We start from the raw sequence: 12,698 nt of genomic DNA, 5'->3' as shown, positions 1-12,698 counted from the left end.
TTCCCACAGTCCCCAAAGCAATGAAGCCAACTGATTATGAATTGAAATCACTAAAATCCAAGCCAAAATGAAAATTTCCTTTCCTTTTATAAATTGATTATCTCAAATTTTTGTAATGGTGACAAAAAGTTGACTAACAGTGTATGTGTGTGTGTGTGTGTGTGTGTGTGTGTGTGTGTTTATAACTATCTCTTTGCTCCTGTTTCTTTGGAGAGGCCTAATTAATATACCCAATAAAGACTAATAGCAAGCCTAAAAAACCTAAGGGATAGGCTAATAATTTTAATGCTTTGTCAATGTATTCCAGTAATACATAATAGTGTTATTCATTGTTATGTATTTATACATGCACACAGAAAAAAATTGGTCCTTTCATTCCCTCATATCTCCCCTTTCCATTCCCTCCTCCCTCCCCCATTCCCCTTTCTCTCCTGATTTCTCTTCTATTTTCATAAGGTTCCTTTTCTTTCCTTTTGTTCTCTCTAGTGCCCATATATGAAAGAAAGCATAATACCCCTAATTTTTTTAGTCTGGCTTATCTTGCTTAACAATACTTTCCAGCTTCATCCATTTTCCAGCAAATGTCTTAATTTTGTTCTTCTTTATGGTTGAGCAAAACTCCATCATGTATAACTCCATCATGTATATAAACCACATTATTCTTGTGGTATATAACTTTTCATTCCTTTCTTGACAAACACATTCTCCTTATCCATTCATTTGCTTGTTCTAAAACTTGTGACTGTATTGTAAATTGTGCTGCTATAAATATGAGTATGCATGTAGCTCTATAGTATGCTGACTTTAATCATTTTGGATAAATAGCAAGGAATGGGATAACTATGTCACCTGGCTGTTCCATTCCTAGTCTTTTGAGGAATCTCCATACTGATTTACATAGTGGTTGTACAATTTATAGTCCCACCAACAATGTAAGAAATGTTCCTTTTTCCTCACATCCTCACGGCATTTATTATTTTTTGTGTTCTTAATGAATGCCACTTTAACTGGAGTAAGATGAAATTTCAGCATAACTTTTACTTGAATTTCCCTGGTTGCTGAAGATAAAACTTTTTTTCATATATTTGCTGCCCACTTGTATTTTTTCTCTTAAGAAATACCTTTTTAGTTCATTTGCCCATTTATTGATTGGGATATTTGTGTGGGGGGTGTTTGTGTGTTTGGTGTCAAGCTTTTTGAGTTCTTTATATATTGTGAATATTAATCTGCTGTTGGAAAAATCGCTGACAAAGATTTTCTCCCATTCTGTAGGCTCTTTCTTCATTCTTAATCCTTCCCTTTGTTGTACAGAAGTTTTTTTCAATTTGATGCCATCATATTTATTACTTTTTTATTTATTTCCTGAGCATTAGGAGTTGTATTTAGGAAGTCAGTGCCTATACCCCAAATGTTGACTCTTTCTTTCCTTCTAGCAGTTTGCAAAATTATTCGTCTAATTCCCAATTTAGTTTGATTTGACTTTTGCAAAGGGTGAGATAGGGATAAGTTTTATTCTTCTACATATGGATATCTAGTTTTACCAGCACCAGGTCTGAAAGGCTGTCTTTTCTCCAACATATATTTTTGGCACCTTTACAGATGGCTGTAATATGTGGGTTTGTCTCTGTGTTTTCTATTCTGTTCCATTGGTCTTCTTGTCTATTTTGATATCACTACCATGCTGTTTTTGCTATTATAGCTCCATAGTATAATTTGAGATAAGGTATTGTGATGCCTAAGGCCTCCAGCATTAGTTTTTGTGCTCAAGATTGCTTTGGCTATTCAGGAATTTTTATTCTTCCATACAAATTTTAGTTCTGTGAAGAATGTCATTGGTATCTTGTTGAGGATTGAATTGAACCTGTAGATTGCTTTTGATAATGTGTCCATTTTAACAATATAATTCTGCCTACCCAAGAACATGAGAGATCTTTCCATCTTCTAGTGTCTTCTTCACTTTCTTTCTTCTAAAATTGTTCTAAACTTTTCATTGTAGAGGTTTTTCACCTCCTTAGTTAGATTTATTCCTAATTATTTTATTTTTTAGGGTACTGTAAATGGAATTGTTTTCCTGACTTCTTTTTCATTATTGGTAGATTCATAATTGGTGTATTCATTATTGGTGTATATTAAAGCTATTGATTTTTGTATGTCAATCATGTATCCTGCTACTTTACTAAATGTGTTTATCAGCTCTAGAAAGTTTCTGGTAGAGTTTTTTGCATCTTTAATGCATAGAATCATATCACCTGTAAACAGTGATAATTTGATGCCTGTTTCCTATTGATGCTTTGTTTCCTATTTGTATACCTTTATTTTCTTCTCTTGCCTAATTGTTCTGTCTAAAATTTCAAGTGCTATATATTGAATAGGAGTGGTTTGAGTGAACATTCTTATCTTGTTCCTTATGCTTTCAGTGAATGCTTTCAGTTTTCTTCCATTCAGTATGATGTTGGTTTTAAGTCTGTCACAGATAGCCTGTGTAAATTTTAGGTAAGTTCCTTCTCTACCTAATATCTTCAGTGTTTTTAACAAGAGTGGGTGTTGGATTTTGCCAAAGGCTTTTTCTGCATGTGTTGAAATGATCATGTCATCTTTGTCCTGAATTCTACTACACGATGGATTACATTTATTGATTTGCATATGTTGAACCCTTCTTTCATCCATGATACCAACTCATCATGATGTAATCATCTTAATTTATTTTTGAGTATTAATTGTTAATATTTTATTAAGGATTTTTACATCTGTTTTCATCAGGGATATTGATGTGTAGTTTTCTTTCCATGATATGTTGTTACCTGGTTTTGTTATCAGGTTGCTGGCTTCATAGAATGAATTTGAGAGTATTTCCCACTTTCTGTTTTATAGAAGAATTTCATGAATATTGGTATTAGTTCTTCTTTGAACATCTGGTAGAATTTAGCTGGGAATCCACCTGATCCTGGACTTTGCTTTATTGAAAGGCTTTTTATTACTGCTTCAATCTCATTACCTGTGATAGATCTGTTTAGGTTTTCTGTATCCTCTTGGTTCAATTTTGGTAGGTCATACGTGTGTAAAAATCTGTCCATTTCTTCTAGATTTTCCAATTTATTGAATATAGTATTCAAAGTATCTTTAATGATCCTCCATATTCCACAGATGTCTGTGGTAACTTATTTTTTCATCTGTGACTTTATTAATTCAGACCTTTTCTCCCTTTCTTTTGGTTAGTTTGGCTAAAGGTTTACCATTCTTGTTTATCTTTTCAAATAACCAATTATTTCATTGATCCTTGGTATTGTTTTTATACTCTTTCAATAATTTAGGCTCTTAATTATTTCCTTCCTTCTACTGATTTACTGATTTTGTAATTGATTTGTTTTTGCATATTAGGAGTTGAGATGCATCACTAAGTTGTTTATTTGACATTTTTTAAAATTTTATTTAGGCACCCAATGCCATAACTTACCTCTTAGAACCACCTTCATAGTGTCCCAAAGATTCTGGTATGTTGTGTCTTTGTTCTCATTTGATTCTAGAAATTTTTCAATTTCTCCTTTTATTTCCTCTATAATACATTCATTGCTCAAAAATGTACTATTCAATTTCTATGTGCTTATGTAATTTTATCATTTTTTTGCTGTTGGTTTCTAATTTCATTTCATTATGATCTAATAAAATGCAAGAAATGTTATTTATTTTTCTTGTATTTGATAAGACTTGCTTTGTGTACTAATTTATGGTCTGCCTTGGAGAAGGTAGCATGAACAGCTGGGAAGAAGGTGAATTCAGCTATTGTTGACTGAAATATTCTATAGATACCTGTTAGGTCCATTTGATTTATAATATTTTTTAGGTCTGAAGAGTCTTACTCATTTTATGTCTGGGTAACCTATCTAATGGTAAGAGAGGTGTTTTATAATCTCCTACTATTATTATATTGTGCTCTGAGTCTTTAAATTAAGTAGTGTTGTTTTACATAGTTAGGTGCACTGATATATGGGGCATAAATATTTACTGTCATTATATCTTCTTGTTTAGTTGTGCCATTTACCAATATGAAAAAAAAATCATTATTTTTCTATCATGATTAATTTTGGCTTCAAATCACCTTTGTCAATTTTGATATGAGAGTAGCTACTTCTGTTGGTTTTCAGTCTCCATTTTCTTGGAATATATTTTTTTTATCCTTTCACTTTCAGCCTGTGGCTGTCTTTGCCTGTAAGATAAGTCTCTTGCAAATGACATATAGCCAGTCTATGCTTTTCTAATTCATTCTCTTTCATTATACATAATGTTAGAATTCACTTTGACATAATTATAAAAGCATGGAATATAATTTACTCTTATCCAGTTCCCAGTCCCCCCTTGCCTCCCCCATTCCTTTCCTTCTACACTATTGATCTTTCTGCTATTTACTTTAAGTTATTATTTTTTTAATTGGAGAGTTGAGCCCATATACCTTCAGCGTTATTATGTAGAAATATTTAATATTTCCTTCCATTTTGATTTATTTTCAGAGTTCTAATTCATATTTGCTTAGCTACTCTTTTAATGAGACTCATTCATTCACTGGCTCTGAAGTTTGTTTATAATTTAATTCGCATATAATATTTCTTTTCATATTTTCTTTAGTGCTGGCTTAGTGGTCATAAATTCTTTTAATTTATGCTTATCTTGGAAGATTTTTATTTTTTCTTCATTCTGAAAGACAGCTTTGCTGGATATAGCAATGTTGGTTGACTTTTAACTATTTTCTTTCATGAGTTGGTATACATTCTTCCAAGGCCTCCTAACTTTTAGAACCTCTGCTGAGAAATCAAAAGTAATTCTAATTGACTTATCTTGAAATGAGACCTGACATTTTTATCTTAAGGTCTTTAAAATTCTATCATTGTTCTGTATGTTACACATTTTTATCATAATGTGTCATGGAGAGATTCTTTTTGATCTTGTCTATTTGAGGTCTGAACATATCCTGTATCTTAATATTCATCTAATTCCCAAGGTTTGAAAATTTTTCTGAAATTATTTCACTGAAAAGGTTACCCATGTACTTAGGTTATATCTTGGATCCCTCTTTGATCCCAATGACTATTAGATTTGGTCTCTTAATGTTTTTCCAGATTTCTTGTATATTCTGATCATCATACCTTATTTTCTTTATCACTGACTGAATTTTCAAGTTCATATACCTTATTCTCAATTCCCAAAATTCTATCTTCTGCATCATCTAATCTATTGGTGCTAACTAACTTGCTAATTCAATTTATTGTGTATTTTATTTCCAGGATTTCCACTTGGTTCTTTTTCAGAATTTCTCTCTCTTTATTAAAATACTCAGCTGGGTGCAATGGTGCATGCCTGTAAACCCAGAGGCTGAGGCAGGAGAATTTTGAGTTCAAAGACAGCCTCAGCAAATTAGCAAGGCCCTGAGCAAACTGGCAAGACCCTATCTCTAAATGAAACATTACAAAGGGCTGGAGATGTGTCTCAGTGCTCTTTCACTTCCTGTATTATCTCTCTTTGTTCATTCCTTAGATCTTCTTCAAATTCATTAATCATTTTAACCATGAGTTTTTAAAATTTCTTGTCTAGAATTTCATTTCCATTAATATCTGAGGATTCAGTTAATGGAGGTTATAGATTTTTGGAGGCATCTTATTGTCATGTTTCCTCATATTATGTGAAATTCTGTGCATGCACATACATTGATATTAGGTCCTCTTCCTACTTTATATGAAGGACCTTTAGTGAGTAGTTATCTCTTAATAACAAGTGCCAAACTAGATATATGTCTTTCCTTTAACACATCTGATCTATATAATCAATGTGCTAATTGTAACCTCCAATACCTCTTTGAAAAGAAAGAGTTGCCATCAGTAACAGTGGTTATTTAAAAGCAATCTATACTGTGCAACTTACTATTTCTAATTGCTACAACTCTATTGACCAAAGAGGAACATGGGTGAGAATTAATTTAGAATAAGTTAAGAAGATTGATCATTAATGATAGCACTCTAAGTTGCACTGGAAGAAGGGATTAAATGTTGAAAAATAGAAAATTTTTAAAAATAAAGAAGTGGACTTTCTCTATAAAGAATTGGTCAAGAACAAAACTCAACATCCCCTAAAGGGATGGCCTGGTGCCCTGAAACAGTGACTACAGGAGAAAGGGTTAATGAACAAAAGTGCTATTGGAATTATGCAATCTGAAAGAAAGGGAAGTGGTATTGAAGAAAAAGGAAAAGAAAAAATAAAGAAAAGGGTAAGACAGAGAAAAGAGTAAGAAGTTTGAATGTCACATGTATAAAGAATGAAGGAGAGTGGAAGGAAATGGAGATGGAAAAAAAAGAGCTATTGAGAAAGGATTCAATTAATTGATAGAATGCCTAAAATTAGGTATAATTATGAAAAAACATAAAATACGAGGAGACACTAGGAATCAGTTAATATGCAGTTGACATATTATCTGTCCTATAGAAATTTGGTTTACTGTTATTTTGTTTTGTTTTTGTTTTGCTGATATTTTTAAAGTAGAGGTCTTTCTTTCCGGGGAATTGAAAACTAAGAGAAAGATTATATAACACAGGTATCCTGATAACTGTTTATTTCTTCTCAGCTCTGACTCAAGTGGTGGAACTTGTTAGGAAAGTCTGTGTGCTGACCTCTACCACCTCCTTACTCAACAAACTTTTCTTTCCTAAAGCTTCAGTCCTTGTGCTGTGGGGGTAGGGATAAGCATAGGACATGTCAGTCTGTCCTCTGTTCCTCTGGATGTTGCAGGGGATACAACTTACTCTCTGATCCTGGTCAGCTTCAGATTCCAGCCCTTCCTCTTTCAGCCACAGTCCTTATCCCAGAGTTCAGACTTCCAGATTCAAATGAAAGCTTACTTTGCTCTTCTGTACTCTACAGGCTGAAAAAAAAAAAAAAAATTCTGGTGCTTTGGCTGACCTGAGTTTCTCCCCAGTCTCTGCTACTGTCTTTCCTTCTCTGCCCAGATTGACTCAAGGCAAGGGCACTCGCCAACACTGTCTAAGTAGTTGATTGATCTGGGGTATTCAGAAAGCAAGTGTACCAAGAACCAGTAAAAAACAGAAAGGGATAAAAAAAGAAAAAAAAAAAAAAAAAACAAGAGTGCAATATAAAAAATCAAAGGTCACCTGCAGGGATTTCTAATCCACTGCTAGGAAGTGAAGGGTTATGGAAAATAATATTCCTGCAAGACAGCCCCCAAAGAAAACTGGAGAGAGGTGTGACTCAGGAGGAGGGAGGAGAAACCAGAGAAGGACTAACCTCCCAGCAGATCCTTTCCTGATAACATTGGACCCTGGGGGAAAGGGGCAGATACTGAATGCTCGGCCCTAAACCTTGACCTTCCCCCTTGGCAAATTAGTCTTACCCTATAAGACCCAAAACCCCTCTGTAACTGAAGGTCATTTTCACATCCAGAAAACGAGTCCCAATGGTACCCAAGTCTGCAAATGAATAAAGGCTTCTCTGAATCCATTGAGGTTTGCATGCCATCCTTTTGTGCTTATGTTTTGGTTCCCTGAACAGAAAACAGATGTAAGGCAACATTTACCCTTCCCTGTCTCCTGGAAACCTGTTCCCCTTTCCATGCAGTTAAGGTAAATGACCACTAACTAGGATCTGGGAAGTGACTGTTGATGTGTCCAGCACCCCCAAGGATCTCTGAGGTCAGGGAATCCCCAGCCATGACTCACGCAGCTACAGCTGAATCCCCAGACTGACTGCTCCCCTAACCTCCCTTCCCACCCCACAGAAAGAGACCCTCCACACCCTCTGAGTCCACTTTAGCTGAACAACTGCCTGTATGCAACCCATAACCAACCCCAACCTTGGGCTAGGTTTTCGCAGCCATTGCTGCATGGATGGTGCAAGGATTTGTATGGAATCCTTTATTGGTGCTGGAGGGATCCTCTTTCTGACCCCCTCCCCTAACCCTTGATACCTTTTCCCCACTCCCTCTTTCCTGATACCCTACAGACCTCCAGATCAGAGGCCCCTTTGCCCTTTTGTTTCTGCATCCAACAACAGTCTTTAAATTCTCCAGAAAAGTAAAACTCCATCCATCTGTCTGTCCATCTGTTTGTCCATTCAGTCTCTAGCAGATAGGCACCCTACCCTGAGACCCCCCACCTTTTGGCCCACGGGACCCTAAAGTTCTGCCCTTCACTGTTGTGTGGTCTCTAGCAGATAGGTGCCCTGCCCTGAGAGCCCTGCCTTTTGGCCCATGGAACCCTGGGGGTCCCCCCACCATTGAAATTGGGGTGAAGACGTTCTCCCATTTCTGGTGGCACTGTCCAGTTCGGGGTCGGAAAGAATTCAGGAGATGCTTTGGTTTCAATCTAACACCCCGATAACCCCCCACAACATAGGAATCAGTCAGTCAATTACACAGATCCTCCCCTTTGGGTTGTCTCAGTAGCAATTTTAAGACCCTTTTACTCCCAAACTGACCTCAAAATCAAATGCCTCATTAAGCTCAGCACTCAAATTTGGCCACAATACAAATTAGATAATCTGCACCAATGGCCCAAATATGGAACCTTCATCAAGATATTCTCCAAAAATTAAAAAATCTTTTATTGCAAAATGGCAAATAGAGCGAGGTCCTATACCTCAAAGCCTTTCTTGTCCTTCTCTCAAATCCCTCATTATGCAAACTTTGTCCCACTTTGCAATTAATTCTTACAGACTCAGAACTCTCTTCCTCAATTATAGCCCCAGAAATAGCAGATGAACCTCCTCCTTACAGATCCTCCTTACATGGCCCCCACATCAGGTCCCCCTCTCCCCTGCTCTCCCCTCCCCCTGATACAAGGTCTAAATCTCCCAGCTAAACACATGTTCCCTCTCTGGAGAGCGGCAAGAGTTGAAGGTATGGTCCAGGTTCGTGTTCCCTTCTCCATGACAGATATGTCCCAAATAGAGGATAGATTGGGATCTTTTCCTGAAAACTCTGCTAAATATAGGAAGGAGTTCACCCACTTGACTCAGGCCTACCACCTTACTTGAGCACCCTGACCAATGATGAATGCACTTGAATTTGGCAGGCTGCGAGAGATCATGCAGACCTTCTACATGGCCAAAACCCTAATTTCCATCCAGCAGCAAACACTGTTATCCCTACAGTTGAATCTAATTTGGACTTAGCCTCAAGACCCCGGGGTCTTCCGACTCCAGCACGTGATCACTTGCCTCCTTGAAGGAATGACAAAACATTCTCACACTCAAGTTAATTGGGAAAAGATAAAGGAAATTACACAGGGACCTGATGAAAATCCCACCCTATTTTTGGCCCAACTTACTGAGGTTGTCAACAAGTATACAAATTTGGACAGCAACAGTCCTGGTAGCAGTCTTTTCTTCATTTTAACTTATCAGTGGTTCTGCACCTTACATCCACAAGAAACTCAGACAGTTAGAGAAGGGTCCCAAGTCTCCTCAGCAGTTACTTTTAGATCCAGCTTTCAAAGTTTTAAACAACCAAGAAGATGAGGCCCAAAAGGAAAAAGAGCAACATCTTAAAGCTAAATATCAGTTCCTGGTCTCTGCCATCCAGAACCCACGGAAAGACCCTATGGCACATGACTCCACCTGACCACTTAATATCTTCACGGCTCATGGCCCCACCAATATACCTCCCAGACCCTGCTTCCGATGTGAGCAACAGGGACACTGGTCAAAATCCTGCCCTAACTTAAGGAACCCCTCCAAACCCTGTCCCAAGTGTGGACAATTGGAAGGTGTATTGTCCCCAAGGAAGGACACCCCTTCCCCTGGTACAGCCACCTGATTCCTAAGTTCCATTCACCAAGTTGTTGGAATGACGGGGCCCAGCCCAGGCTCCATTGGCCCTGCCACCTTAGATGGCACATCCAAGGAGCCCGGGGTCACAGGGATGGTGAATGGTCATGCAGTCTCATTTGTGACCAATAGTGGGGCAAGCCTTTCACTCCTGAATGAATGGCATGGATATACTTTTAAATCAAAAACCCAATTATGCGAGTCTCAGGGACCCTTACATATCCACTGGAAACACTCTCCCCCACTCCTATTTTTTTTTTTTTTTTATCGTTTGGATCCCTTTCATTATCCCATTCCTTTATAGTTATGCCAAGTTGCCCCGTCCCCCTATTGGGTCAAGATTTCCTTCACAAATTAAAAGTCTCCATTATCATGCCCCCTTTAAAGTCCACTACCTTATTTTTAACCCAGATCAGGTCCCTGCACCCCCTAAGTCTCCCTATTGTCCTTTTCTTGCTGGGATTAACCCCATAGTCTGGGATACTTCTCTACCTAAAATAGCAAAACGCCATTCCCCAGTTTGTATCCAACCGAGAAACCCCTCCTAGCTCACTCAGGGTTGCCCTCTGGAAGTATGCCCACAGCCATCTTCCCCAGCCCCAATCTTCACGGGCCCCTCATCCTATTTCCATAGAAGATTTAGTTTACCTCTCACTTCTCAACCTGTAGCCCCCTTATAAGAAAAATGGTCAGGCCCCTTCAAGATAATTTTAACCACTCCCACTGCAGCCAAGTTAGGAGGCCACCCCTAAGCAACTTGAAACTTGTTCCTGTTAATGCCTCTCATCACTCCATTCGTACTAGCCCCACCTGACTTGGCATTACCTGCCTTCCTGCCATTCCTGAGGAAACTGCTAAACTGCACACCCAAAATTCCTAATGTCCCTTTTTCCAGCCTCCTTTCACCTTTTCCTAACAACACTCAGAGATGAATTAAATTTATTATATTCACTCCACCTTCATCTTTCTCCTTCTCAAGCCTTAGACCTCATTTAGGATTTTTGGCTTCAAGGGACATTTATTGACTTAACCCCCACCCAAACTTCTTTCTTCTCTCTGTGTTTTCTGCATATTGTCTTTAACTTCACAAGCAGCCACTCTGGACCTGAAACAGTGGAAACAAAAATGGAGTTCAATAAAAATCCTTGTCCCTGCAGGTGAAAAAGTTAATGCCCCAAACCTGGAAGACACACCCCATGCCATGGGGACAGGTTAAGAAAGCAACAGAGATAACCAAGGAAAAATTAAGAAAAATGGGTCAACTCATTCTTCTCTGAACCCTTTTAAATACTTTTCTACACATGTAGCTGGGTTACTAGTTATAACTATATTGTTAATTTTATTTCTGTTTTTATTTTACATAATTCGTCAAGCAGGATGGAAACGATTAAAGCACCAGGAAACTATGATTCCAAGGCCAATCATGCTTGCTATGCTTCAGAGGACCCACACTCCTGAAATCATGGAGAGTGCACCCTAAATTTAAAGGGGCACAATGGTCATTATAAGGAAAATAGGGTCCCAACTATGTTTCCTGCTACGTACTTGAGATGTATGATTCCTGCATTTTAGAAAAATATATCCTGTTTTGACATCAAAAAATTGTTTTCTGAGCACTAGCAAATTAATTAATGCTCACCTTTCTTATAATAACTTTCTTCTCTCTATTCTTAATTTTGTACAGAAGCAATTTCTTAATGAGATAACCTGCCCTGCTCAAAATACCTCCCAGAACACACTTCTCCCACAGTCACAGCCTGACTTTCTGAAACCACAAAAGGAGGACTTCACCTACAATACCGCAAGGCTCTTCCCCACACACCCCTCCCCACCAAGGTCTCACACTTTATTCCAGAACTCTGAAAGGTGGGTTCCCCCACTTCGCCCCTTCTCAGCTCTAAGCAGCCAGATCTGAACCAACACCCCAATTCTTCTTCCCATTTCAGAGTCTGGAATGAAGGATTATGGAAAAAAATATTCCTGCAAGATAGCCCCCAAAGAAATATGGAGAGAGGTGTGGCTCCAGAGGAGGGAGGAGAAACTAGCCAAGCATTTACCTCCCAGCAGATCCTTTCCTGATAACATTGGGCCATGGGGGAATACAGGTGGATACTGAATGCTGGGCCCTAAACCTTGACCTTCCCCCATGGCAAATTAATCCTACCCTTTAAGACCCAAATCCCCTCTGTAACTGAGGGCCATTTTCACATCCAGAAAGTAAGCCCCCAGGGTACCCAAGTTGTGAATGAATAAAGGCTTCTCTGAATCTGTTGAGGTCTGCATCCTGTCCTTTTGTGCTTATAGGAAGTACAAGGAGTAACTTTCTCTGTGAGTGGGTTGGGGAGGGGGCTGCTGGAACTTTCTCCTGCCAGTTCAGCTCGCTACTTCTGAGCTTGTTTACTACTAAGTTTACTGGCTAAGTTTAGCCAGACCCTGTCTCAAAATAAAAATAAATAAGACTTGGGAATGTGGCTCAGTGGTTAAGTGCCCCTGGGTTCAATCCCTGGTCCAATAAATAAATAAATAAATAAGAAGAAGGAAGAATAAAAAATGTTTTTGGTTTTCACCAAATCTCTCTGGGTTGCCTACCAATGTTTTCCCACCTCAGTTTGCTACTGCAGAACTGCTGTTTTTAATTCACTTTTGGAAAGTTGCTACAAAATCATGGGTTCCTCTGATCTACCATATCTGATTAGTTGACATTCCAATAATTTAATGGCCAAGAATAAAATTCAACATTCCTTAAAGAAAGGTGACCTAACACAGCCTCCCTTCAATCTAACATCCACACTGTCCAGCACAAAATTAAAATGTGTAGAAATTCGGAGAAACAGAAAAGTGTTATACATAATAAAGAAATTATCCATAGAAACAGA

Source organism: Sciurus carolinensis, chromosome 5, assembly GCF_902686445.1.
Source record: "Sciurus carolinensis chromosome 5, mSciCar1.2, whole genome shotgun sequence".
In the NCBI taxonomy this organism is placed as follows: domain Eukaryota; kingdom Metazoa; phylum Chordata; class Mammalia; order Rodentia; family Sciuridae; genus Sciurus; species Sciurus carolinensis.
The sequence above is the reverse complement of the archived record's forward strand: the minus strand, read 5'-3'. Positions refer to the sequence as shown.